We start from the raw sequence: 6,000 nt of genomic DNA on the forward strand, positions 1-6,000 counted from the left end.
CCTAACAAGCCTGTGAATGAGGATAAATTATGTTGAAATGACTCGTGTTGATCCGTGGGAATAGTTTTCACTCTTAGAAACAAGAAGTAAGTAACGTGGTCTTGTCACAATGGAATGTTGAGGCCATCAGATGTTGAAATCTTAATTTCGAATCTTGATCTGAATCTGAATCTTTAGCACGAGGCATTATAAATTTTATAAAAAATAAATAAATTTTTTTTTTCAGTGTTTCCATGGACGGAACTTTAAAATTAAGTGTGTTTTTCACCAAGCAATCTTCTATTGGATATTATCCTCCTACAAAATTTCCTAAGAAGCATATAATTAAGATCAAATCATGTTGAAATGACTCATGTCAGTACGTGGGGGTAGTTTTCACCTCTTAGAAACTAGGAGTAAGTAACGTGACCATGTCGCATAGAAATGTCGGTGCCATCAAGTATCGACTTCAGATTATGAATCCTATGCATAGGGCGTTATAAATGATATTAGGTGACACCTCTCCTATTAGATACAAACAAGGTGTAATTTTTTTTTTGGATGGCTCAATCACAGCAACTGAAAGTTAATCGTGATTTACACTATGTCGGACGATTTCCAAGTGTGGAGAACAAAACATGTTGGTCTGTTAGGAGAGTCTTCCCTCTTAAATACGAGGACTAGGTAACGTGAGCATGTTTACGGTCTTCCCTCTTTGATTGGAAATTGTTTATGTATGCAGGTACAAGCAAACCATTAGATACAAAAGGCAACTATCTTAAAGGTATTTCATGCAGGACTGCAGATGATTGCCGGGATAATGTTTTTTGTGATTGTAAATTAAACATCTGCTTCTGTCATGGCAAAAAGCATCCCTTCAACTTCAACTCCAACTCTCACCAGATGAGTAATAACATTCCTTTAGAAGACAACAAGGAGATCAAAGAAGTGCCTCTCAAGAACTAATCATTAAAATGAAGATGATCATAAAGAACTTGATGGATGTGACCCTATATTTAGATTCTCATAATAAATAAACGATATTTTTGTTTAGTTTTTGTTTCCCTCAAGGTTTCGGGTCGCAGTATATCATACGAATATAGGATACACTAACATGCTCGTTCCACATGAAGCTATTTAATGCAACAAATTATTCATAACAACATATCATAAAGAATCATATACATGACAAAGACATCATGAGTCAAAAATCGTGCCTCGAATCTATCTGGAACTCTATAGCTCCATAATTCATACACACTCTCGGGTGTGCAGTTAGTTTCTATTTAAAAAGATGAGTGGCGCGATATAGTAGCAATGTTTAGAAAATGCTCAATTTTGAAGGACAAGAAAGAGAGTTATCTAAAAATTATTGTTATAATTATTTATATTATGATGAGACGGTTTAGGTGAGATCTACCGTATACCTAACTTTCAATTCCCTTATGGAATCTAGTCGGTCTGGGGATTATTACATGGACAATGCTCCTCTCTTCGGTGAGATCGTCTCTACTCCTCTCTTCTTGAGAATTTATACATCCCTCATTATTATATGGACAACTATCTCTCGAGTTCTGGTTTAGGTTTATCCTCAATAGAAAAATAAAGTGGAGCATCTAGAACCCAAGCGGAGAGCATGCGTGTGGAGTGTGTAGAAAAGTACAATGCATCCAAATCCACCGATAAATGAAATTAGAGCCAAAGCCAAAACATGATGTTTTAATCCACAAAGACACAAAATCAAATTTGCACATGTGCATTTCCCTACCTTAACAGTGGATCACTTCTTGAGTATTTTTCAATATTCATTCTATCATAAAAAAAAAAATTACAGTAACGAGAAGAACATATAAACACGAGGACATATAAACGGTTGTTGGCTTCTCCTAGGGAGGCTATAGAACCAAATCTTTCATGCTGAATCCAACATTTATTTATATTTTTCTATCTTTTTTAATTTCGTTTTACAGAGTCACTATGGGGTCACCTCGGGAGTATTTTTCAATATTCATTCTACCATTAAAATTAAATGTTTGAAATATTTGTTTAGAGGTAAAAAGTATTTCTATTTGAATGAGATCCAAAATATAGGATCATTACCATAAAATTTAGATAAATTCATTGGCCGATTTGTACATTAGTTTTATTAGTTATTCCCATTCCCGTTGTCATACCATATTTTGGTTTCATATTTCCTAATTTAACAAATATTCCTCAATTATATAAGAGTTTTGGGTACAAAATTGAAGACAAACAAAATTATCATCCCCAAAAAGCTCTACAATCCCTCCCAAGTCATGGCCTAGAACATTCCTATCAAGTTTGCTTTCCTAGCTGCAATCATCTTGTTCTTTGCCGTGATCAATACAGGTTTAGAATATGTTGTAGTTATTAAAATGATATATTATTTTTTTTTAATGATTAAAATGATCCCAATTCATTACATGCATCCCTTTTGTGATCTTGTACGTTAATTTTGTTCACCATAATCTTGGTGTATTAAATTCATAACATCCCATTTAATGTTGTATTTCTAAAATTAAATGTTAGTAAAGTAATTGAATGTCCCATAATGGGATGAACAACAATGAAACTAACCTCCCCCATCAAACCATTTTACAATACAACATAATGGCAAACAAACTTAGTCTCAACTTGGCTTTTGTTGTTGCGATGATATTGCTCCTCGTCTCTTCTTTCCGTAATTGTCAATCTCATTTCTTTTTCTTCTTTTTTGTTGTTCTTCATTTCAAATGCCGATATTTCAATTTTATGATAATATTGAGAGAAATGTCGATAAAATAACTGTATGTATAGATATTACGAATTGTATATATAGCTTTATGTGTGTTGTTCATGGAGTAATTATATGTTGAGTGAGGATAAAATATGTTGAAATGATTCGTGTTGATCTGTGGGGATAGTTTTCACTCTTAGAAACAAGGAGTAAGTAATGTGATCTTGTCAGAGTGGAATGTTGAGGCAATCAGATGTTGAATCTGAATTTCGAATCTTGATTGAGAATCTTCGGCACGAGGCATTATAAATTTTATATATAAATAAAAAAAATAGTGTTTCAATCATTGGAACTTTAAAATTAAGTGTGCTTTTCAGGAAGCAATTGTTTTTGGGTATCCTCCTAGAAAATTTGGAGAAGAAGCATATGATTGAGATCAAATCATGTGGAAATGACCCATGTCAGTCTTTGGGGATATTCTTCACCTCTTAGAAACTAGGTGTAAGTAACTTGACCATGTCGCAAGGGTTGCATACGAATGTCGGTGCCATCAAGTATCGACTTCAGATTATGAATCCTTATCTGAATCCTATGAATGTGGTGTTAGAAACGGTATTAGACGACACCTATCCTAGTAGATACAAACAACGTGTAAATTTCTTTTCAATGACTCAATCACAGGACCTCAAAAATTAAGTCTAATTTTCATTATGTTGGATGACTTCTAAGTATGTTAGTGAGAATAAAACATGTTGGTATGTCGGGGCTGTCTTCCCTCTTAGAACCGAGGACTAGGTAACGTGAGGATGTTTTGCAGGAGAATGTCGGAGCCTTCAAATGCTAAGAATCCTAGACATCGAGCTGAAATTTAGTACTCTTTGATTATACATGACTAGATGGCTCAAATTTGATTGGAAATTGTTTATGTATGCAGGTACAAGCAAACCATTAGGCACAAAAGGCAACTATCTTAAAGGTATTTCATGAGGACGGCAGATGATTGCAGGGATAATGTTTTTTGTGATTGTAAATTAAACATCTGCTTCTGTCATGGCAAGAAGCATCCCTTCAACTTCAACTCCAACTCTCAGAAAATGAGTAAGAACATTCATTTAGAAGAGAACAAGGAGATCAAAGAAGAGTCTCTGAAGAACTAATCGATATAATGAAGAGCATAATAAAGAAATTGATGAATGTGATGCTATATATAAGATTCGCATTATAATAAACGATATTTTTGTTTAGCTCGTGTGCCTCTCAAGGTTTTAGGTTCATAGTTCATAGTATATCATACGAATACAAGATATACTGACATGCTCGTTCAAAATGAAGTTATTTGATGTAACGATCTGACTATTCAAAATTCCCGACCGACCTGGACTTGTTACCATATGAACGCTTACATCATTGAAAACGAAAAAAACGAATACGTAAATTCATACATTTCCATAGTAAAATCATCCAAGTTCACATCCAAAAACCCTTTTTAAAAGAAAATTTAAAAAAAAAAAAAAAAAAACATATTTACGCATCTAAAGTGAAATAAAACTTCAAAACTCAACCATCCTACTTTCAATAACTAAATCTATCAATTTGATCATTTATCCTCATAATTCAATGGAACCCTTGAAGTAAAACTTAAACGAAGTTATTGGATTTTTATTTCTCATTCAAAGATTACTTTTTATCGAAATTAAAAAACATCATTACCATCGAAATCGGTTCGAAAAATGAGCAAAAATGGGATAAACCAAGCCAAATAGGGCGAACTTTTTGAACTATCCTATTGAATAAGAACGGATTAGTTAAAGAGTTTAATTAATTAATTTTGTATCCTTCCAATATACTCAATAGGTCCAAAGTCTACTTGTTGGCCCTTAATAACCTAAATCAACCAATTTAGTTGGAAAAAATTTGAAGGGTTCAAATTAATATTAATAATGTGTTATATTTCTTAAATATGAAAAAAAAAATGAATATTACATCACCCCCTCCGGCTGTTAGGGTCACATTTGAACGAATGTGAAGCCTAGATTTGAAAAATTCAAAAAGAGATCGAAAAACACTTTTTGTGAAGATGTAGCAACCTAGTTCAGAGGAGACGTCTAGTTGGGAAGCATAGTTTCCAGAGAAAGAAGAACCATCAGCAATCAGGCGTTGAGAAACAACTATGGGGTGTGAACTATAGAGACGCAAGATAGAGTCTTCAGAATTAGGACGATAACTCTGTTCTAAGAAAAAGGCAAGAGAGAGGGTTCAATGGTGGCTGTGAATAAGGAAGGGTGGACGTGGTGACAATCACAACAAGAGAGGAAGAAGAGGTCAAAAATTTAGAATGGGGACTTGTGAATGTTTGATTAATCCACCCCACCTAAATGGTGTGAAAGTTATCTTATTTATAATCAAATAAATTACAAGGATATAGAAATAGTAATAAATGGAAATAACAATAAATGGAAAGATACCCATGTCAATAAGGCAAATATCTAATATTTGCCTTATAATAAAATATCAAATATAATATATATGGTAAACTATAATTTATTACTAAATATCCTTAACACCCCACCGCAAGCTGAGCGTCGGATTTGAACGAACGTGAAGCTTGGATCTGAAAAATTCAAAGTGGTTGAGAAACACTTTTCGTGAAGATGTCAACAACCTGGTTCACAGGAGGCGTAGAGAAACACTTTCTTGGCCATCAAAAATTGCAGAGAGATTGCTGCTTAGCGGCGATGCTGCCTTGGCTTCGGCGAGAATATGTCTAACCCATGAAGAGGGATTGTCGCTTAGCGACGATGCTGCCTTGGCTCTGGTGAGAATATGTCTAACCCCAAGAAGTAGAAGGGGAAACCTAGAGCAAGGGACAAAGACATTGTTGAAGCCGGAAGAGTCGCCACATTGGGCGAAGGAGCCAATTTTGGCAAGAAGGGCAGCCGGAAGAGTCGCCACATTGGGGCGAAGGAGCCAATTTTGGCGAGAAGGGCGGCGGCAACTTGGTTGGCGAAGATGCCAGTGCGGCGCCTAGATTCCAAAGGTAAATCTCTGCAAAAGGTCGATAGGCTTATCGAGATTCTGTATATTTCCGAAGAGAAATGCTGATGAAGATCCTAAGATTAGGGTTTCTGTGAAGGATGAAGGATAAAGGGAAAATTGAGAAGAAAATGAAAGAGACTATGTTTGGAAAAGGTAAGGTTGTATGTACAGAGTATGGTGAAGGATGATTTGGAGGTCAATAGGGTGGAGCCGAAGAGTAATTAATCGGCTCCGCCTGCGGTAGCCAT

The sequence above is a fragment of the Cucurbita pepo genome, chromosome LG15 (assembly GCF_002806865.2).
Source record: "Cucurbita pepo subsp. pepo cultivar mu-cu-16 chromosome LG15, ASM280686v2, whole genome shotgun sequence".
Lineage (NCBI taxonomy): Eukaryota > Viridiplantae > Streptophyta > Magnoliopsida > Cucurbitales > Cucurbitaceae > Cucurbita > Cucurbita pepo.